The 23,065-nt window shown below is 39.2% G+C and overlaps 1 protein-coding gene across 16 annotated transcripts in view; it reads left to right on the plus strand.

Annotated features, from left to right (window-relative positions):
- B3GALT1 (beta-1,3-galactosyltransferase 1) overlaps positions 1-23,065 on the plus strand; it is a 341,427-nt gene that overhangs the window by 250,928 nt on the left and 67,434 nt on the right. The window contains exon 1 of one of the 16 annotated variants that reach the window (XM_034654693.1): positions 6,469-6,488. The exons of the other annotated variants lie outside the window; for them this stretch is intronic. The gene's annotated coding sequence lies outside the window, so the exon portion shown is untranslated. Of the gene's footprint in view, positions 1-6,468; positions 6,489-23,065 lie in introns of those variants that run through there. 16 annotated transcript variants of the gene reach the window in all.

A 23,065-nucleotide genomic window follows, 5' to 3' on the forward strand; every position in this document is an offset into this window, starting at 1 on the left:
TTAAATAAAGCTCTTATTGTGGAAATGACAATCAGTGTAGCATAATAGTAGAACCACAGGAACATGACATATTCAGATTCTTTCAGGGAAAGGGAGACCATAGGCAGGCTGGACTTGCCTAGGAATTTTCTCTTAGTCTGTCTCCCAGGATGCTTCTCACATCTATATCAACAATTTTTACTTCTCCACAACAAATATTCAGATTTTCCAAAGGTTACACATAATGTTTTGAAGCAGCCAAATAGAGGCAATTAGGCCACCAATGTGTGTGGTGGGCAGGGGTTGGGGAGAGGCAAAAGGGACAAGCCTTTGAACGTATGGATCTTTTCTGAGGTGAGTTCTGCCACTACTGAAAAATGTGTTGGTCTATGTGGACAAATACCCATGCTGATTGTATATAAATATACTGAGTGCTGATGGCAAATCACGTTAATTAACACAGACCAACACTTCTTAGTGATATGCTACGATCGATGCTGTTCTATTATGATATTCATCTCTAATTAATTTGGCTCGGCAGGCTAAAACTGCAGACTGTGTCTACTCAGGGGATGGAATTTGAAATATGCAGTGCTTTGCTTGTGGACTGGACTAGTACATGGCTAAGCTTCAGGAGGCAGAAGTCACTTCACAGCACCGCTCTCTGTCAATGAGTTTCAACCAGAGAACCTCTACAGAAGCAAAAAATAAATAAATAAATAATCACTGCAGCAGAATTCCAGAGGTGGAAAGAGAAAGACATGATGTAGATATCCAAGAGAATCTTGGGGCCTGAGTAGAAATCAGCCAGATTTACTGGAGCTTATTGCAGGAAGCAGACACTCTTTGGTTTCACTCCGTCCTCTCTGGAGGAGAGTGAAATACTCTTTCGAATGCCGGGAAACAGCATACTGAAGCAATTAATAGAGCAGCATCTCAAGTCCAAATGAGTGGGTTCAAATCCCATCACTCTACCACTTATTGACCATATTGTTTGGGACAAGGAACTTATTTTCTCAAGTAACCCTCTCCTCATCTGTAATATGGGACTAATCATAGTTATTTTCACCCACTACCTGGGAGGGAGTGGTAAAGAAGAAGATGTGCCTTCAAGGGGCCTGGCGCTCCATGAACATTCACAGAGTATAAGCTGTTATTAGGCTGAGGGACATAATTTGCTTTCGTGGCCATTTAGTTCAGGGTAATGATGGGCTATGTGTAATAGCACCCTAGTCTACCTATCCAGACAAGATCACTACACGACAGGCCAGCTCTGTAAACCTTATGACCCTGAAAGTCTAGAGGGCCAAGATATACTACTGCTCAAAGCTGTCTTTCAGTGACCTCCATTGTACAGGTAGCTTGATCATGGGCTGGAAAAGAATGACCAGTTAAGTTTCTGGAAGGATGTGGCCTTCTCCATATTAATTTTAGGACTGGACTGACCACAGTCTGAAAAAGAGAGAAGGGCCCCTTCTTATCCAGGTCTTGTATATACAAAGGGCAGCCTGTGGTTGATTTGATTTGATTTCCTATTTACTTTGTAACTGAGGGCCAGGTCAGTCCAGCACTGGGACATCCAAGATGCATTACAAAGCCAGCTCATAATTCAGGTGAAGGAGAGGAGCAAATTCCCCAGCTCAGGATTGAGGATGTCGGCACAGCGCCCCTCCTTATTGTGTGGTTCTGTAACTCTTTTGCTAGTTGTCCCTCACTCTAATGAGCACTGAACTCACTCAAAATATACTAAAAGATAATTTTTATTAAACACGATATTAAGAAAAAGGTTAGGTTCTCTTTTAGCACTGCAGGCAATTACTGAAATATGTGAATTCAAATGGGAATGGAATTATAATAGGGTTTTGCTTTTTTAGTCTTCCCAGGTTCCACCCTTTCTCTTCCTCTCCTTTCCCTCCATCCCCAGCTTTGTCATGTAGGCCTGTAATGAGACCATGTAACAATGTCCCAGGAGCCCCTTTTGGAGAGCCCTTTGATATATAGTCCAGCCCACCCAAGCATATTTAGTCTTGGATTATAATCACCTGTGAACACCTGCATCTGCCTTGTTAGATCATAGTTCCTTAAAGATTGAGATCATGTGTTTTCACCATTTTTTTACCCACCACGCCCACCCCTCCCTGCCTCAGCAGTGGCTCTCAGACAGTGACGGGGATACAATAGAAGGAGTGAGGTGCCTCCTGGTCTTCGTTGGGGACACGCCAGCAACTCCGGTGGGCCATACAGTGACTCCACCCTCCTCACTGACTTGGCCACCTCCACTCCTGGCTCTGTCTTCTGCCAGACTTAAGCTCCCTTATGTCTTTTGTTGTCTTCTGACCTGTGTTTGGTGCATTTTTCTAATGGATAACTCTTGGTATGAGTGCCTTCTCTGTGTGTCTCGCATTCAAATTTCTCAGGGAGGGAACTTGATTCACTTAATTATTACACAGCATGCCCACATTGATTTATCTCATGGGCCACAATCCGGCTGATGGCCAGGCTCAGTCAGCGGTGGCCCAGGGTAAGTGTGTTACCCATACCAAAACATGTCCCCGTGAGCATAGTGTACTTGTGGATAGTCGGTAGAGAGAGAAGCTTTAGGTGTGGTGGGACCTCAGCCTTGCAGCACCTTTTCCCCACCAAAGAAGAATAAGCCCTCCAAAAATGGTTTCTAAATGGCCAATTGGCTCTGGGGGCTGGACTTTTGCTTTAGGCATAGCGAATAAGAGATCCTTCAAAAAGAGGAGCACAAGCATGTAATATAACTGCTAAATTCCAGCATTGTGCAAAATGCAAAAGAGAGAACGATTGACTAAAACACTGTCCCCAATCTCAAGGTGCACACAGAGCAGCAGCATATGATAATAGCTGAGAGTACGGGCTTTAGATACCAGCTTCAATTATAGTTTGGTTTTTATTTACCAGTTGAGTAACCTTAACTTCCCTAGGCGTCAGCTTCCTTGTTTGTAAAGTAGCGCTTTGTACTGAGAAGATAGAGGGCTGGAAAGCTGTCCTGGAAATGGGCTCAGCAGCCACACAGCCTGGTGCTCGGTGGAGAAGTGGAGCATGGGTGTAATAATTCTTTACTCGCGTGATGTCAGGATACGTAAATCACCTAGCGTAGTGCCTGGCACGCCGAAAGATCTTACTGAAGAACAGCTGTATATTTTCTAATGCAACCTAAATATTAAAATGAGAGTATCCCTAAAGTACCATGGAAAGCAAAGAGGAGAGAGTGGAGGTCAGAGAGCTCGTTTTTCGGACCAAGTTGGCAGGGCAGTGGCTGCAACCCAGGAGCACAGGGGCGGCTTCTACGGGCTGCGCGGTCCGAGCTGCTGCAGCTTTTCTCTCCACGCTGACAGGCAGCAGGAGGCAACCACGCAGGGGAAGACTGAGGCATGCCAGTGTGTGAAGGGGCATCTGCAGCCATGTCTGTAATAAGCTACTCTGTTATCTTGCAAAATGCGTATCCTGTTATAATGGGAAAGTGCAGAATTTCCATAGATTTGCATTGATTTTGTGTTCATCTAGGCCTATAAGGATGTTATTAGAGCTGAGACACCATTTTGAGGGTTTGTTTACTTAAGTTTAACTGCTCCTGGGGAAAGCATAATATGAAAAATACATGACTGCGCTCTTGGATTTATTTAGCTCAAGTTTTTCTGTCATAGCTGGAGTCCAACCCAAGGTACTAGTTTGAAAGTCTAATTAACAGCCAGGAAGGTCATTAGAGAGGGACTTGAGAGTTCATTTAAGGATACAGCCATACTTAGTATACTTCACATGAAAAATTAAACACAAAAGTAATAACCACAAAGATCTGTTTCTGCTATGTGATTGTGTTAGACCAGAGGGGGAGAATTTATACTTGTTTAAGTTTCTGATTAAAGTAAAGGATCCCATTTCATACTAAATGAAGAGAGCTAATTTTTGACTGGAGGCCGCAATTTGTAATATTAGCATGTCTGGAATTACAATGGCAGGGACAATTTTGTGAATCACCAAGAGTATAAGGGCCCTGGTACGAGAAAGTGAATTGCTCTGATGAATGAAGAAAGCTGGATATCACAGCAGCAATTTTGTCCTCAGTAATAATCAGGCCAACCTACTACCTGCAACATGCTGAGCAAGTAGGTAATCAAGGACAGTGTCATGCATTAAAATGACAAGAAGGACCTGCTGAAAATCAGGCCGCAACATCACAGTCACCCTTTTTGTTCTGAGATAAAATGAGATGCTGGATTTTTTTTAGTCCTTATCCACTTTCTTTCAGATATAAGGAAAATTATCTTTTATTACCAGATTAATTTTACCTTGTGAATTAATTAAGACATAGGCTGATCTAAAGAATAGCAGCCGACACTTGCATGCCTCTGGCTTCGCCAGTAGTTTCTTAAGCGACCTAATAAGTATTACTCTTGTTTCTTATCATCGGTTTGTTAGGGTGCTTAAGAAATATGTGATAATAATTAAACATTCTACAAAGAGAAGAAAAGGGGTATAAAGGATGTCACCCATGTCTTTGATACGCATGTTACAGTGTTTATAATATTTTCACTATATATACCATTGTGTGCACTGGTATAGGGTTTAAGATACAGCATATTTGAACCTGGAGTGCAGCAGGGGGCTTTAAAATTCAATATTATGTGTGCCTATTTGACCTTTAGCTCCCTGCGAGCAGCCTCTCATCAGCAGGGCATTTCTTGACAGCATTGTTCCAAGACTCTAGATAACTTTTCCAAATGAAAAAATAATAGAAAATAGTGTGAAATTGTGAAATAGTGGTCACCTAGTGATCGTTTAGCCTGTTTTCAGCACCCACTTTGTAATAATCAAAACAAGTCAAGTTTGAATTTTAGTAGCAATTTTTTCTTCTGCAGAAGATAGATTTTCAGATGATGATGCCGGATTAATACACCGTTTCCTTCACAATGCTGCCATTATCCCTCACCCCCATGCTCCATCCTTGGGGAAACGGCACACGTGAAAAAAAGTCCATTTATAAAAGTTACAAATACAATTACGGGTTAGACAGGTGTTCTCAGGAAGAAGCATTTCAAGTCCGTGGATTCAAAGCATGTCCTTTTTTTTATGTATGTATTTATTTTTATTATGTTCATTCTTGGGCTATTGTTCGGAGATACTCTAATAAGGCTTTTTTTTTCCATTTACTCACTGCATGTTTAAAGGGAAACAGAAGTGTGAGAAGAGCAGAGATTATTTAAAAGAGCTCTTACATGGGGATGCCTGGATGGCTCAGTCAGTTGAGCGTGGAGACTCTCTGTTTTGACTGGGGTCGTGATCTCAGGCCGGTGGGATAGAGCCCTGCGTAGGTCTCCACTCAGCGTTGAGATTCTCTCTCTCCCTCTGCCCCTCCCTTCCACTCTCTCTCTCTTTCCCTCAAATAAATAAATAATTTTTTTTCTTTTTTTTTTTAAAGAGAGAGCTCTGGTATGTTAACTCAGGGCAGTGGCCCAGGACCTCACAGATTTGTAACTGGCCAGGGTGAGTGGAGCTCCTGCTCTTTCCTAAGCCTCCTTCTGGTTTTCTGTTCAGAGGTTCAGTCTTTCCAAAGCAATGAAGTCCAACGTCTGGACATACAGATAAGAAATTGAATCTCTCTCACCCCCAACATCTCCATAGGTTAAAAAAACCCTCTGACTCCTACAAATACATTGAACCAAGACATTTAATCTATGCATATTTAAGAACCCAATTTTTTATAGACTCTCACGTCTGTTAAATAGCCACATTCTGAGTGATCCACCTCTTGTTCAGCCATGACTCCTCCACACACACAATGCTGGGGATACATGGTAGGCACGCAATCAATGTTGTTGGATCAATTTGGAGCTTCGAGGAGCGAGGAAGCCCAGATATGAAAAGGAAATGATCAGATTCCGACTTCTCTTTTCCCCTTTTCTAGTTAAAAAAAAAAAAAAGTACATGGAGAAAGGTACATCAAATGCATATGTACTGTTTCACAAGTAACTGTAAAAAGTGAACGCCCTCAAAACCACCACCTAGTAGTTGTCAACCTCTTTGTTCTGATCAAAACGGGTTACTTTCATTCCCTATAGTCCTGGCACAGTGACCTATCACTTGGTAATTGAAATGAAAGTAAAACTTAAAGATATTTTCATGTAAATCTAGTAAAACAACACCAATACTTATCAGTGCATGAAATTCAGATTGCTCCACCAAGAATCTGGCATTTCAACAGAGAACTATTTTTTCCTCTACTCTGATTTCTTTGCAGTTGCAATTCTCTTTTGAGAGAAATTGCACCCATCCCCGTAACAATGCTGAGAAGATAACTTCAGAAATTTTTAAATAGAAAGAGAAAGAAAGAAAGAAAGAAAGAAAGAAAGGAAGGAAGGAAGGAAGGAAGGAAGGAAGGAAGGAAGAAAGAAAGAAAGAAAGAAAGAAAGAAAGAAAGAAAGAAAGAAAGAAGAAAGAAAATGGGTCTTCTTCCTCTGGAGCACGCCACTACTCCTGCTAGTCAGGTAAACCAAAAGCCCTAGGAGGTCTTAAGACATTTTTAAAGAAAGAAATGTTTTGTGAATACAAAGGAAATCTGGACCCAAAAAAACCCAATGAAGTGAAAAGGTAAAATTTAAGAAGACAGCTATTTCTTGCGCAATGATTTATTTATGTGTTGGTTGAGCTGACACCCCTTCACACTTAAGAGTTTGGGATACGTGCAGGCTCCTTTGTGAAGAAAGAACTCCACCAAATTTTCCCTGAGAGGCTAGAGAAGAATTAAGGTTGAACATTTGATGTGATGGATTTCAGAAGTGGCTCAATTTAGCTAAGTTAAGGTTGAAATAGTGAGAAAACCAATACGATCCCAAAGGCAAAATTCTTTCTTCTGTAAAAACTAATCTTTTGCCAAAAACGCTTGCTTTAGAGCACAAAAAGAACTCTGTTAGAGTTGTGATTTTAAAAGAATTGCTATCATTCTTGCCCAGAGGGTGAATTAACCTGAAACTCATCAGCCACGTAGTAGTTACATCTGTTAATAAAATGCTTTTTTTTTCTTCACAGTAGTACTGATATATATTCTACAAGCGACCTCTAGGTTTCTTAATAATTAAGCTGTGTTTATGGTTAAAACAATGTAAAACAATGAACACTTATCAAGTACCTAGGTTGTATATAGAATGATACTAGGTATTCTAAAAATGCTGTAAGTGCATAACTATGCAGACTCTGCCTTGAAATATAAAATAAATGCTAAAAATATTCATGAGAGTAAAGATTGGGGAAACTAACATTTTCTTTCAATATTTAGTTGGCTTTTTTTAGTAGGGATTAGAAGGGCATACAGGAACAACTTTGATTTAATGAAGTCATCAATAAAAAAGTAAACACTTTGAAATGTGTATAACAGCTGCATATTTTAAATCAAGCATAGACTGGACAGCATCTGTGGAGACAAAAGAGGAGACGAATTATGGTGTTTTTCCTTCTCAGTAGCACACTCCATGTCCAACAGAGTCATTTTGAGAACTCTAGTAAACTATTCAGGTGTGAAAATAGAAGCTAGTGTATTTGTGTTCAAAAATAGAAGACTTTTGAGCGCTGGAGTCATCTCTAGCCCTTAAAGAAAAGTACTAAATAGTCTTAAGAGGAACAAAGGAAAACATGAGCTGCAAACATATCCTTGAAGACAAAGAACCCTAGAGTTCTCATACGGGACCAATACTTTGGGATAAAACTCAGCCAAGAGTAATTTACATGGAAGTATAGGAGATGCTTTGGGAAATGAAATCACTGTATGCTTAAAAGATATGGAATGAAAGAACTCCATTTTTAAGTGCCATGGGGAGAGATACCTTGCATTTATACACACAATTACCTTAGTTTGAAACAGCAAGATTTGTTGCAGTGGAAACATTCTCTTTTTTTAGGTTTAAGAGCTCCAAACGGTACTGTAGCCTACATTAAACATAAGTGCCCTTTTCCTTTACAAAACTCTCATCTACTCAAGTCATTGAATTCCAAATAACCTCACTAGGGTACCAGCATTAACCTCCATCATCATATTCATAAATTAACCCTAAATAGATTATAGTCCTTCAGAGTTGAATTCTCCCTTTCAATTAGGTTGTATAGTGCATACCTCTGACTAAACAGAGTGATTAATAGTAGAAGCATACAAGGGGGTATCTGTCTGCACAGCCGAGGAAGACGTGCACAGACAGGTGTAGGCATTGCCCATGCATTCTGAAGCCCAAAGACATGACTGGGTTAGGCCCCGCAAATAGTCCTACTTTGTTATTGTTTTATAAATGTCTAATTTAGTTTGGCATAAATATTTTAAAAAGCATTCATTTTTATTTGTGCATCTTGAATACACTTTTATAAATATGTAAAATGAACACATTTTGAGAGTTTAATGAGTTTTATAATTCTATTCCTAGATAAACATACTTTTTGATTAAAAAAAAGAAAAATAATTATTTCCTGATTTATTCCAAATTACCTAAAGGGCCCAAAACATAACAGAGCAAATAATGAATGCAAATCAGGAAAGACTCCTCATATTGCTTTCCTTCAGCTCCAGATTTATTAGAACACGAGTACATGGAAATAGGTAAAATAAGTAATGGTTTTCTACCCTGGATCTTGGTCTGTGCAGGTAGACTGACTGCTCAGGGGTGAATCAAGGAAACTTGGTAGTGCTTGCTTTACAAAGACCAGAGAAAGCAAGTCGGGGATGCGGGCTCTCCCTTTGGGTATTGCCGGCACTCCCTGCCTTTGAGTGAACCATCACCAGATGATGTGGAGGCAAGAACCTTGACCCACTGAACTTCCCACTGGCACTTTGAAAGGAGTAGGGGTCCCATCCAGTTCTGAGGTCATCAGATTTTGTTTTATATCACCCTTTGATCACTGTGACCATGTGAAGTGGCTTACCTGAAAATGCAGCCTGGAGACCCAGTGTGACGGTGTGAGCGTGATTCCTGTCTGTAATTACATTGTCTCATGATTCATGATTCATTATGGAATTATGATGTGGCTGAGTGTAATCACTGTTATGTGTGTGTGTGTCTATGTGTGTGTGTGTGTGTGTGTGTGTCTATGTGTGTGGAAGATGAACAGTTACACTGAGGGGAAACAGAAGCCCAGGTAGAAAGTTTAATGAGAATGTTCTTTCCTCTTGTTCTGCTTGGAACTATGGCAAATTTGTGAGTTCAAAAGGATGTGGGAGCCCTTAGGTGTAACCTCTGTCAAGGTTGGTTGGAACATAAGACATGTTCCTAGAGGGAAAATAGAAATGATCAATAAATCTCTTGTTCTTGATCCAAGGTAATTCAGAATAGTTGTTATTTCTTAACAATTGGATTGATAACTAGAATTTGCCCATTAACCAAATGAATGTTATTCTTTTCTTATTTGGCTTTCCTCTGTTGTATCACATAAAAAAATACCTGTTGTATAAGGAGCAAATACATTTTCATGACAATGTACCAGGATACCAAATTTGACTAGACAGTACATACACTTAAAAGTGCTTTAAATCCTAAATTTAAACTCAGATAATGTACCTTAGAAAATGCTTTTTCTTCTCTGAATGAAGACAGACCCAATGAATCATGGCCATTGACTCTCTAGTCGAAAATGTATTGTTTACTGAAACCTTGTAGCACTAATAAGTTTATACCTCCTTGATACCTTCCTCATAATTTGGCTAAGGATCTTCCAGGAGCATCCAAACTCTGTTGCCATTTATTAACATATCACATGAGAAGTGAAAACACCTTTGTGACCAAGTAAAAGCATACTTCCTTTACCTGTCTGCCAGCTCGTTTGCTATCCCTCCTTCCCCATTAACAGGCAGTGGGGTGAGGGATTATTGAGGATTCTCCTAAACATTCTAAGGTATTTTAAATAACACACACACACACACACACACACACACACACACACACACACTCACCCAGGCTGTATGCAAAGTGGTTTGGCCCCCTTAGGTTACTAAAGCTCTAAAGATCTTTCTACCTACTTGATTTGCATCCAGAGCAGGAAGGTACACGTGATTGGGTCTGACAAACCTATCAATGGGAAATCAAAGTTGGAACCAGTGTCAAAGAAGGGATTTGCGAATGACAGAGGGATCATTTAAAATTCAGTGATGTGAATGCACCAATAGTACATCAGTCTCCTAGTATTACTTCTCCTCATTACCCTAGGAAATGAGGTAAAACTTAGAAATGAAACTTTCTCTAGAAACCTCAGTCATGTAGCAAAATCACAAATATTTGTTAACTTGCAAGGTTGAGGGAAAAAAGCAAGCGATGTAGTTAGACTTATCTATAATTAACTAAATTTCCTTATAAAGTATCTTCTCAAAAGGAGAATTGCATGACAAAAGTTTATAAATCTTTACAGCACTAACTCGGAAGGCATTTGTTACATATATGAAGAAACTTCTGAACACCGTACTCATACATATACTTCACACTTCCCCACAACCAAAATCTTTCTCTACTCTGAACAGGACTGGGTTTATTTGCATCTAACTGGAGTTTTTTTTTTCTTTTCCTTTTTTTTTTCTTGAATAAAATAAAAGTCATCATGATCTGAGAAATGTTGGGCAAAAAGACCTGCTTAGTATTTGTGACGTTACCTTCTGAAGAAAGCCCTTTCACTCGTGTGGCAGGTGCAGTCCAGATTATACAATAAGGAACAATGATGCAGTTACAAATTTCACTCCGAGTAGACATGGTTATTTTGATGACAGGAACACATTTATTCTCAAAGATATCAGAACATAAATTAAAATATTAGATATTCAAACTGACAGTTGGAAAAACAAAGGTTATTCCAAGTGTGTCAAGTAGATATTTGCCTCTGCCAAGTTCATAAAATGCATCTTTTCTTGGTGTTGTCACCAGCAACTCACAAGACACCTAAAATTTCCCTATTTTAAAATTTACTTAACATTGCTTGAAGTACATGAGACATTTGGAAATTGCAAAGTTTGTGCTTGGTGGCAATTATGGAAAAATTCTGACAATAGTCAAGGTGCCTTAGGATCCTGTTTGCTTTTACTAATGTCTTAATTGTAAATTAGAATCTTGTTATGTTTGCTCTTTCATTTAGGAAATTATTGCTTGCCAGGATGCTAGTCATCTTAAAAAGCTGATATATTTCCAGAATTGCCTGATTTTCACACTTTTACAGGATTAACTAATACGATAATTTCTTCCATTGAATCTACCTTTAAAGAGCTAAGTCGCAGGAGAAAGAAAAACGTATTTGAAACTGCACCGAATTATTGGGATTCTCCTGGGGGTACCTGGTGCCCATGCACAGGCAGTTCAGCAACTCTGGGGATCCTGGGCCAGTCCCAGTAAGGGCAGAGAAGCCTCTGAGCTCTGAGACCTTGTAGCTGTAAGTCTAGCCTGCATAAATCCTGGAGCATACGAGACCTAAGACTGCAGCCAAACCCCAGCCCCTCCAGGTGCCTTCCACTCTCATGCAAGGCTAGGTAGACAAGAATCGAGTCTTTTGCTGAATTTCCTAAATCCCAGTGCCTTCTTTTTTTGCTGTTCTGTATTTTCATTTTCATATTTTAAAAATTTATGCACAAGTTTCACTTCTGGTTTATATTTTTATGAGTTCTGGCAAATATAAAGTCACATAACCACCACCACAATTAAGACATGGAATAGTTCCATCATCCTACTCACCAAAAAAATCCATTACGCCACCCCTTTTTAGTGAAACTCTCCCCCATCCTTAACAGAGAACAGAGCTACTTTGTCTCTATAATTTTCTCATTTCCAGAATACCATATGAATGGAATCATACAGTATGCAGTATTTTGAGTCTGTCTTCTTTTGCTTAGCATAATGCATTTGAGATTCATCCAAATGCATTATAGATGATATGTATTGATATACGTTCTTACATTTATCAATTATTTATTCCTTTTTTATTGCTGAGTAGTATTTCGGTATATGAATGTGCCACAGTTTGTTTATCTATTCCTTAGCTTATCTATTCCTTAGGGACATTGGGTTGTCACCAGATTTGGCCAAATATAAATAATACATTCAGGGGGTTTTGGTTTATTTGGTTTTTTGTTTTGGGGGGGGTTTTTTTGCAAACATCAGTTTTTATTTCATCTGAAATATCTAGAAGTGGAATTTCTGGATCATATGCTAAGTATATATATAACCTTGCAAGAAACAGCCAAAGTGTTTTCCAGAGTGGCTGTACCATTTTGCATCCCCACCAGCAATGTGTGGACATTTCAGTGGGTCTATATTCTCCTCTGCACTTGCTCTTGTCGGTTGTTTTGTTTGCTTGTTTTGTTTAGAGTTTATTTTAGCCATTCTAATAGGCATGTAGTGATAGCTCACTGTGGGTTTCATTTTCATTTTCTTAAAGACTAATGAGATTGAGTGTTCGTTCATGTACTTAGCTGCCATTTGTATATCCTCTTTGACAAAGGGTCCATTCAAATTTTTTTTTGTCATGTTTTAATTGGGTTGTTGTTGCATTTTGAGAGTTCTTTAGATATTCTTGATACAAGTCATTTCTCAGATGTGTGGTTTGCAGATAGTTTCTCCCAGAATGTGGCTGGTCTTTTCATTCTTTTAGTAGTGTCTTTCTCAGAGCAAAATTTATATATATTAATAAAGTACAATTTATCACCTTTTTTTCTTTCATGAATCACGCTATTGGTACCAAACCTAAGAAATTTTTGCCTAACCCAAGGTCACAATGATTTTCTTTTCTGTTTTCCTCTAAAGGGTTTATAGTTTTATTTTTTATATCAGTGCCCCCTTTTAATGAGGCCATTACATACCCTTGAATTCTGAGTATTGTAAATGGATATAGAAAATTTAAGATATCAGCGAAATTGTTAGCTCCGTGAAGTCAAACTCCGCATCTCACAGTGACATCACTGTGCCTTGCCCTAGCCCCACCCTTGCCAGGTGCTAGGAGTTCAATAAACCCTTACCAAGAACGGATCAGTCTTCTCAGAGAAGTGAAGTGATTCCTTGCTTCAGTGGAGTGCAGTACAAGAAGGGTAGGCTTTGGGGTCAGCTCTGTATTCACATTACAGCTCCACATCTCGCTGGCTCCGTGACCTGGGGTAGGCATTTTACTTATGTCCTTTGGGCAGGGTTTCCTAACTTAAAAATCTGAACTAATGATGCATCCCAAGATTTTTTGTGAGGATTAAGTGTGGTACCATGTGATGTCTTCACAGTGTCTGACATACACTGGGAACTCTGTGATGAGTTATTTTCTCCCTTTTTTTTCTCTCTCCATCCCATCCTAAATACGCATGTGTTTAACAGCCAGGTGGCCCCAGTGCCGGCTTACTGGAGCCTCTGCATGCTGTGAATCACTGTCTTCCGTATCTGCTGTCTGAATATATTCTTTCATGTGTGCTTGACTTGTCAGCAAAGATGACTAAAATGGTTTCATGCAGGTTCTCTCCTTAGAAGCATTCTTCTCCTGCACACAGCAGAGGGAAGGAAAGGGGCTAGATTGGGATGGGGAGTACGCACAGGGATAATTCTAGAGTGCAGTATTTATATGGGAGTCCCCTTGCACACGTATTGGAATTCGGAGAGGCAGTCTTAACCAGAACCTGGCAACCGATATGCTAACTAATAATTAAACATAAACTGGAGGGAAATTGTCCTGCTCGTGGTTTGCTTATCTGATCATTATCAATAACTTACCAAATGCAAGTTATGCTACATTTTATTCGTATCTTACGCTTTTATTGAAGTGAAAGGATATTTCTTATTTAAACTAGCTCATTAATGGGAACCAAAAGGAGTTTCTAGTCCCAGACATTAGTTGGTAGACTGCATAATCACGTTGCTTCATCGACAAGCTACAAAGTAAACGTCCACGTTACTCACGTGACGTGGAAGCACAGGCTAGTGCAATGCACCGAAGTGCTCTTAAATCGGTCTCGAATTTTGGAGAGTGACCTGAAAAGAAAATCAGGATGATATTTTTTAACAGTATTTTTTTAACAATATCGCTGTTAATTAAGCGCTTGCTCGATTCCAGGCAGTGTCCTTAAGGCTTTCTGTGCATTATCTAATTTAATTCTCATAATAACCCTGTGAGGTGGGTATTAGTCTTCTTATTTCATGAACGAGGAAATTGCAAGTTTAGGTTAGATCCGCTGCCAGGTCACACTAATAAATGAGTCCATCAGAATTTGAAGCAAGTCTATGTTACTGGAAAGCCTTGTTTTTAACTACTACACATTATCACCTTAACCTGTACCGTTTATAACTTGTAGAAATGCTCTTTAAAACAGGCAGTCTATATTTTGGAGACCCAGTGAATCAGTAATGTTCCTAACTTTTAGATATGCAGCACAGGGCCCTTTGATTAGGTGCATATGTATTTCAGTTCCCAATGACAAGATTAAAGGTCACTCCAGTTTTTTGTTTCCTTATTAATCAACTAAACAGTTTAGCACTTTCAAATGCATAACATGCCAAGTATGTTACTCTTCTCCAGCTCTTCTAAACATATGCAGTGATAATGATTAAACTTTACGGATACCTGTCAAAGAGGTAATTATCATTTAATAGAGCTGTCCAACTGTTTCCTAATTTCCTAAATGCAGAATTTCCCCAGTCAAAAGAAAACATTCCCTTAACCCCTTAGGCAGGGAAGATCTGGAGCCTCTAAATCACTGTCATCAAAAATTTCGATGTGGGGGCGCCTGGGTGGCACAGCGGTTAAGCGTCTGCCTTCGGCTCAGGGAGTGATCCCGGCATTGTGGGATCGAGCCCCACATCAGGCTCTTCCACTATGAGCCTGCTTCTTCCTCTCCCACTCCCCCTGGCTTGTGTTCCCTCTCTCACTGGCTGTCTCTATCTCTGTCAAATAAATAAATAAAATCTTTAAAAAAAAAAAAATTTCGATGTGCTTCTTAGGAAAAGGGAAATACCTTATTCACCATGGTACAATGCATTACTTTGAGGAGAGCAACAGTAAATGTTTGTTGTGTTGATGAATGAATGAATGGGCCTATCAGCAAATATTAATTCAAATGTTTTTAGGATTGATTAATTAATTAATTAATTATCAATCTGTTAGCTCTTAGAGCAATAGTTTTGCATACTTAGCATGAATTCCAGAACTGGATAATTTAGAAGCAACTTTTGATACTGTACATATTATATTTCACGGTACAAACACAAATATACTATTATATATATATTTATGTTTCTGTATACAAATTTTTAAGGGCAATAGTAACATCATTTCCTTTGCCCTGATTTCCTATGCATTTTTACAATATTAAATTTATAACTCGCGGATATGATTCATGACTGGCCCTTTTAAATGGTTTTCTATAAAGGAGATCACCTCTATGAAGGACCTCGTAAAAGATACATAAAATAATAGAAGTCACAAGCAGCAGACATGTTAGGTTTGGGGCCTTCTATAGGCCTAGTGATGAGTAAAAAATAGAAGGAGAAAGAAATTCACTATAGCAGAGCAAGGCATTGCCTGTATAATAGCGGTCAGACCATAAATTCTACCTTACCTTCCCCAGGCTAATGCTACAAAAGTCAGTGAGCATATAATTCTAGGCTCTTTTGGCAGATTTCTTACTCCACATAGGCTTCTCAAGTACTATTTCCAGACAGAATTCCAAAGTCAGAGAAGCCACATTCAATCACATGTATTTTGAGCTCTCATCTCTATTTTGCATACTTGTTAGCTGGTTCCTAAGTAAAACAATGTGGGAGCAACCATAGACAAGTTGAAGGGGCCATTCGTTCCCGCCCATCTACTAATCCAGAGGACACCTTCTTCTGAATCTAGACGAAGCCCAACCCCACCCCTGGATGTATTGCTAATGAGTTAATTGAAAGGTTAAACTGATAGTTGGCTCTTCTGAGTGCTCAATTTAAAGATCCATGCTTCGGATATTCTAATTGAAATGATGTCCCACTCTTTCAAAGTATTTGGAAGATTACTCTTTATGCTCAAACTTAGAGGACTTTTTTCAACCTACTGTTCACTTGTTTATTTGTCGAACCATCGTATGGCTGTTAGTAATTTCTATTTCGTTCAAGAACGCCGTGTTACAGTAAACCAACTATGTGACCCAGGATGTTACAATTCTATAGTGATCATCATTTGAATATTTACTGTTAGTCAGCATCGGAATAAATATGGATTAGGAGGCCAAATCCCCCTACCTTTCTTATAACTTTATCTGGGAAAGCACCTATAGCCCATATCAAAATGAATATTACTGAAAACATGTAAGATTGAAGAGCCGTTTTCCCTTTCTGTTGTCATCCTAAGAGTTTTATATTTCTTTTTATTTTTTAAAGATTTTATTTATTTATTGAGAGAGAGCACGCACAAGCACAAGCAGGGGAAGGGGCAGAGGAAGAGGGAGAGAGAGAATCTCAAGCAGACTCCCCCTGAGCACGGAGACCTACCAGGTCTCAATCTCATGACCCTGAGATCATGACCTGAGCCTAAATCAAGAGTCAGACACTTAACCAAGTAAGCCACCCAGGTGCCCCAGAGTTTTGTCTTTCTATACAAACCTGGAAAAAACACTATCCTCTGGATATTGGCTTCTGTAGCTTCCCTGTGTTTATTCTTAAAATTTAAGGTAATGAACTGGGTTTCCTTAATTATATTAATAAACTTACTAAAAATCAAACTCACTAATAATCAAAGGAATGCAAATTAAAGTAGTGATAGGATATTATCATTTGCCTCTCAGAGCAGAAGCACTAATTTTTAAATGATAATGTTTAATGCTAATGAGTTTACTTTAAATAATCATTCCCATGCACAATTTGTAGTAATTTAACCTTCTTTAAAAAGACTTTTTGCCTTTTTACCCAATACTCTGTTCTAGAATGTATAACAAGGAAGATAAATATAGATGTAAACATTTACGAATAAGGAAATTATTTATTCTGTTATTCGAAACAAAAATTTTAAGCTAGTTAAATGTTCACATTATGAAATTAAATTTTAATGCATGTAAGTGATGGCATGTTTTTATACAGTGAATGTGTGTTTACAGAAAATTATGAAATGCTCACAATATAATGTTATATAAAAACAGAAATTGTGAAGAGTGTAATTATAAATATTTTTGAAAGTATATAGACACACACACACACACAGACTGAGAAACAGGAAAAGAAACAAAAATTGTATGTGCTATGCTTATGGGAATCAGGCGCTAGGGCAAACCACTCAAAACAGTCATAGTGGTTATCCCTGAACTATATAGATGATACTCTTTTCTGTCCTACACTTTTTTGGATTTTCTACAGTAAAGTTACAACACATGAATCAGAAAATAATATTTTTAATTAGCTTATTGAAACCCCAGCCTTATATAAGTGAGTGGCATGTTGTATAAAATTATCAAAATACAAAAAAAGAAAGATAACCAAATTCAAAGGAAGACTCTAAGACACACTATTAGGCAGAATTATTTCCTAATCTTTAGGAAGCACTTCTCTTCCAGTGGATGATTTCTAACTCTGGTAAAGCAATGTTGTTACAAAAGGAATTTTTAAGTAACATATTTTGAAGATCTCCTAAGTTTCTTGCTATCTATACTGCAAATAAGATTGTGCAACATTGGGATTTTTTAATTAAGTGGTATTCATGGGGATCTTGTAAAACTTAAACAGGTGCCTCCATATCCAAATATGTGAAGAAATAATATTGCATGTATTACCAATTTCTACACAACTGATTACTTTGCATGACCAGCAATGTCTTTATGTAAATCAGGCAATAATAGGAAATGTGCTTTTGCCTCATACAGAGCACTGTTAGTAGTCTTTTTGCTCTGTCAAAAGACCCAAGAAAGACCATTAACAGAGTCTTTACCCATCAGGGGTCTGTAATCAAATGAAAGAAACCAGAATACAAAAAGAGCATCAGAAAATTTACTAAGTAACTAGAGAAATAGATAACTATGTCCGTATGCACACATGCACACACACACACACATACAATTACTAGTATCTAAGATGTTCTCCGACCTTCACAGAGACTCTTCTGACCTCTGTTCTCACTCTTGGCACCTCCAGGCCTGGATGTTCTCTCTCCCATCTTTGAGCATTTCTGTCAGTCACGTGACATGAACATAGCTATGAATGGAGAAGGATTCTGAGATCTAAACTGTGTGAGGGAGTGTTTTGTGGGGAACACTCCACACCATTTTCCCTCAACCATCCCTCCATGGAAGTTAACCTGGAGGAGAGGAAAAGACCTAACCTTAGAATTAGAAGACCCCTGTCCACACCCCAGATCCGACATTCGCTTTTCTGGACTTTCAGGCGATAGTAAGCCCTAAGAGGAGTTTACAAGGTAGCAATCCTTTTTCCTTCATTCACTTTTTTCATCTATTCACATGGGGCATAAGTGAAGTATTTGGATACCATGATTGAGTCATGTTCTCTCTCACCTTCTCCCTCTCTCTGTCTCTCTTTCCCTCTCGCTCCCTCTCCCCTGTCGCCTTCTCTGTCTCTCTCTCTCCCCCATCAACCCTCCCCTCCAGCTACACATTTTTTCAGGCTTTTAAAACAAGCCACATAGCAGAAGCAAGGCATTTGGAGCCATTCGGAATTGCTTGCCATGTGCAAATAATCTGAATTTAATGATCTGCATGATGAGAAGAGAATGGCAGACTCTCATCAGGAAGGTAGTGGCAGTGTTTCAGGCTGGTAAATATTTTAAGATCAACAGATTTCTTTAAGATACCCGCTATGATAGGTGCATTTTCTTTCTATTGTAGAAAGGCTCTGCCTCGCATAAAGTACATCCACAGTCATTTCCTGCTTTTCTGATGCAGTTAGCCCTGATCAATAAGCACTTTTTTCAGTGTTTGGTATTTACTGATCAAAGCTGCTACACTGAGAATGACTGCTGAGATATGAACTTCTTGGTTCGCGTGTTCTGAGGGGCTATTAGTGCTTTTCCCTAATTTGTAGGCACTGGTCATTTCAGGCGGTCAGGGGCTCTGTGGTTCAGTGCTTAGCAGGCAGGGCCGAATCTGAATGTCTGTTTATAAAAACAGTGATCAAAAAGAATAGTAAGAACTGAGCATCACATATTGTATTGTTCTCAGAGTGCCACTCAAACCCATAACTGTTATTAATTTCAGAGTAATCACTGGATGATAGAGTCCTATCCATCTGTTCAGAGAATTGCGGGAAACTATTGAAAGATTTACCCCATATGTAGTCCCTTCCACTTAATATCACATATCCTAAAAACGTTCAACATTTAAAGATTTCTATCAAAATACAATGTGAATGCTAGGAAAATTATTTGCTGACTACCAAGGTCTATCTCGCTGCATGGATCACAATTCTCAGCAAGTTTCAGAGAGATTCAAGAAAACATAATACAAGAGTTTATTTTTTATCTTTGCTGTGTTACCTCCACCATATTCAAGACAGTGCCCCGAGACAGCGAATCAAGATTTCAAAGCAGTTTTAGCAAACACAGATTTTCTGTGACTAACAGAATCTTGAATGACAAATACTTATGGACCATACTGCATTGCACACAATGTTTTAGATTAGAGTCTTCAAGATGGTGTACTGAGATATTGAATTCGGAGCCCTGCGGGTGGCTCGTGGGGCCCAGCGTGTCCAGAATCTCTGGTTCAGTCATCTCCACACGTGCTCAGCTTTGACCATGGTCCTAGTGTGCTCTAACGTTACTTCCTGTGTGTATACTGGCACCGAAAAGGTTAAGAGTGCTGCTTTCAACAATCAGCTATAGCAATCACGCTCTAAGAAAAGCATTTTGTATTCTGCAAGGTCCACTAAAATTTAAGAACTCACTAACAAAGAGAAGGCAGCTATGATGATGACATCTATACACAGCTGTCCATTGCCAAGCACTTCCAACAGGCCTTCAGTTCCAACAACAGTACTCTGCTCGTAAAGCTTCTAGGGACTCTCTTACATGTTTTTGTTAGTCCATTTTGACATACTCTCACAGATGCATACTTTGTTGACAAAGCCCTACTTATGGACTAGATTGCTATATTTTGGAAGCACAGTTGTCCCCCAGAATTGTTCCCTGACACTACCAAAATGCCACTTTTTTGAAACCAGAGAAGTAATCCGTGCTGAAGTTTCAGTGAAGGACACCAAGTTGATTTCAGCTCTGCAGGTGTTACTATACCTGACAGGCAGCCTGAGAGAGTATAGGAGGTATCACCGTATGGTCGCGAACAGAATATACAGAAAGGGAGCAAAGTTACCCACAAAAGCTGCTGTGTTCTTATATGTAAATCACAGAGCTAAAGACCATGAAAGAAAGTTCTTTCAAATAAAAGAATTTCAAAATCAAAGATCTCCAACAGGCTGTAGGCTATTCATTTCTTTTTCTTCTTCTTTTTTTTTTTAAGATTTTATTTATTTATTTATTTGACAGAGAGAGAGCACAAGTAGGGGCAGCAGCAGGCAGAGGGAGAGGGAGAAGCAGGCTCCCTGAGGAGCAGGGAGCTGATGCAGGGCTCGATCCCAGGACCTTGGGATCATGACCCGAGCTGAAGGCAGACCAGCAGACGTTTAACCAACCGAGCCACCCAGGCGCCCCTAGGCTATTTATTTCTTTCAGTGACACCAGGAATGTCCCAACAAATGGGTATGCCATGTGATGGAGGGAAACATCCTACCACTCTTGGGGAAACCTATGTATTGCATTGGTTTTCTGGAAGTTGAATATGAAATATGATCCCTTGGGTCTTTGCATTTAATTTTCAAGTCATGTCTGGAAAGAATTAGGGTCTTATACTATTAAAAACACATGTGGAAATGAAATACTGACACATGCTGCAATGTGGATGAGCCTCAAATACATTATGCTAAGTGAAAGAAACCAGACGCAGATGGTCACATATCGTATGATCCCATTTACAAGTACTATCTAGAATATGTAGTTCCATAGACACAGAAAGCCAATTGGTGGTTTCTGGGGCTGGAGGGAGGTGAAATGGAGAATGACTGTCTAATGGGTACCAGATTTCCTCTCGGAGTGATGAAAATATTTTGGAAGTCAGTAGGGTTGGTGGTGCACAACACTTGAATGTTCTAAGTGCACTGAATTGTTCACTTTGAAATGGTTGATTTTATGTTATGTGGATTTCACCTCAATTAAAAAATAAAAATTAAACACACACATTTGGAATCAGAGGAATGCAATATTAGAAGGAGCTCAGAGCCTACCTGGTCAGGCACATAGTCAATGAAGCAAATCTCTCCAAATAATCAAAGTTATACACACAAAAGTTTTTAAGAGCCCTTGATAAATGAGCATCAGAAAGTTTATCAGTCATCTGTAATAAATGAATGACTGTTAACAAGCCCTACTAAGGATTTCTTAGTATTTTTGGTACCCAGCGTTCTATAATATTAAATTTATGGGTGAAGAAATAGTATAATCATGTGACCATCTGAAGGATCAAGCAAAGAATAATATTTTTCAAAATGTTTTAGGCAGTGACTCTTCCTAGAACATATGGTGTCATCCTCTCTCCTCCTGCAAAATCTACTTGGTTTCTTTACAAGCTCTTTCCCAAAGCTAGGGATTTGTCTTCTGTCTCTATTTGAAGTTAAAGTCTGCCCCGATGAGTACAACACTCCATTTAATAAGGCACACTGTCATTCCCGTGAAAGTTATGTCTGTGTGCCAAGCTTCAGAAAACAAAGAGGAAGATGAAGATAAAAAGCAACCTGAAAAATCAAGATTTCAGCTCAAACCCCAGTGTTAATTTATTTCCACATGATGCAGGGCCTGGGTGGAGAATATGAACCTGACACAATGAGAGCAACAGCAGAGCAAACAAGCCAAGGTGGCTAGGGCAATTCTGAAGAGGAATGGGGATGCCCCTAGTGAGTTATTTAACATCCCTGCATATGTCTGGGTGGGTGTTCAGGGTACAGTTAAAAGGGCTCAGGAGGATAGACCTGGGGAACTCTGAGACCCAGCAAAAGGGCCAGGAAGCAAGTCATGGCATCTTCTAAGTATACATCAAGAAATGTCAGCATCTGTCTGATAAGATGGGGCACTGGATATTCTAGCCAAAGAGTTAACGTGTTTTCATAATATGAATCCCACCGTACAAACAACCTTTCTAAACATCCCTTTCTAATCTAAGCATGATCAACTCTAGAGGCACCTGGCTGGCTCAGCTGGTAGAGCATGCGACTGTTGATCTCAGGGTCTTGAGTTCAGGCCTCATGTTGGGCAAGGAGCCTACTTAAAATAAAAAATAAATAAACATGATCAACTCTAGACTTGTAAATACAACAACACAATGAAGGGACCTGCTTATCCAAATGAATGTGGTGTGTTATCTAAATTATTCCACGAATACAATTGGTAATTCTATGCCCTTCTCAGCCCCTAGAGGGCAGGTTATTTTAACACAGCTTGTACTTTAAGATTCTCAACAGAGGGCGCCTGGTGGCTCAGTCGGTTGGGCATCTGCCTTCGGCTCAGGTCATGATCTCAGGGTCCTGGGATGGAGCCCCACATGGGGTTTTCTGCTCAGCAGGGAGTCTGCTTCTCTTTCTGCCTCTGCCTCCCACTCATGCTCTCTCTCTCTCTCTCAAATAAATAAATAGGATATTTTTTTAAAAAAAGATTCTCAGAAAAGTATGCAAGTATTTTTTTCTAGATATCATTTTTTAAATTCTGGAGTTGTTTGTGAAATCTTCTAAATATTGAGTGAGTAAAATTATATTATCTACCAAAGTCCCTTTGAAAGCTACATTAATATTGCCATGAAGTTATCTTAAGAATAAAGAGGGAATAATAAGAACATATTACAGAAATAAGCATTTTACGTTAAACACTAGACACACCTTCTGACTGTATGATTCATTTGATTAGTGGAGAATTCTCCCAAATGTATGGGCCTGAAGTCTGGTAGGATGTTTAGTTCATGGTGGATTAGCAGAGAACAAGAAAGCAGGCTGGCCGCTGCAGTTCTGAACTCATGGGGGAACAAGGTAGGTGATTTAAAGCTTACCACTTCTGCCTTCTGTTATGCCCT

The sequence above is a fragment of the Ailuropoda melanoleuca genome, chromosome 2, assembly GCF_002007445.2.
Source record: "Ailuropoda melanoleuca isolate Jingjing chromosome 2, ASM200744v2, whole genome shotgun sequence".
NCBI classification, from domain to species: Eukaryota; Metazoa; Chordata; class Mammalia; order Carnivora; family Ursidae; genus Ailuropoda; species Ailuropoda melanoleuca.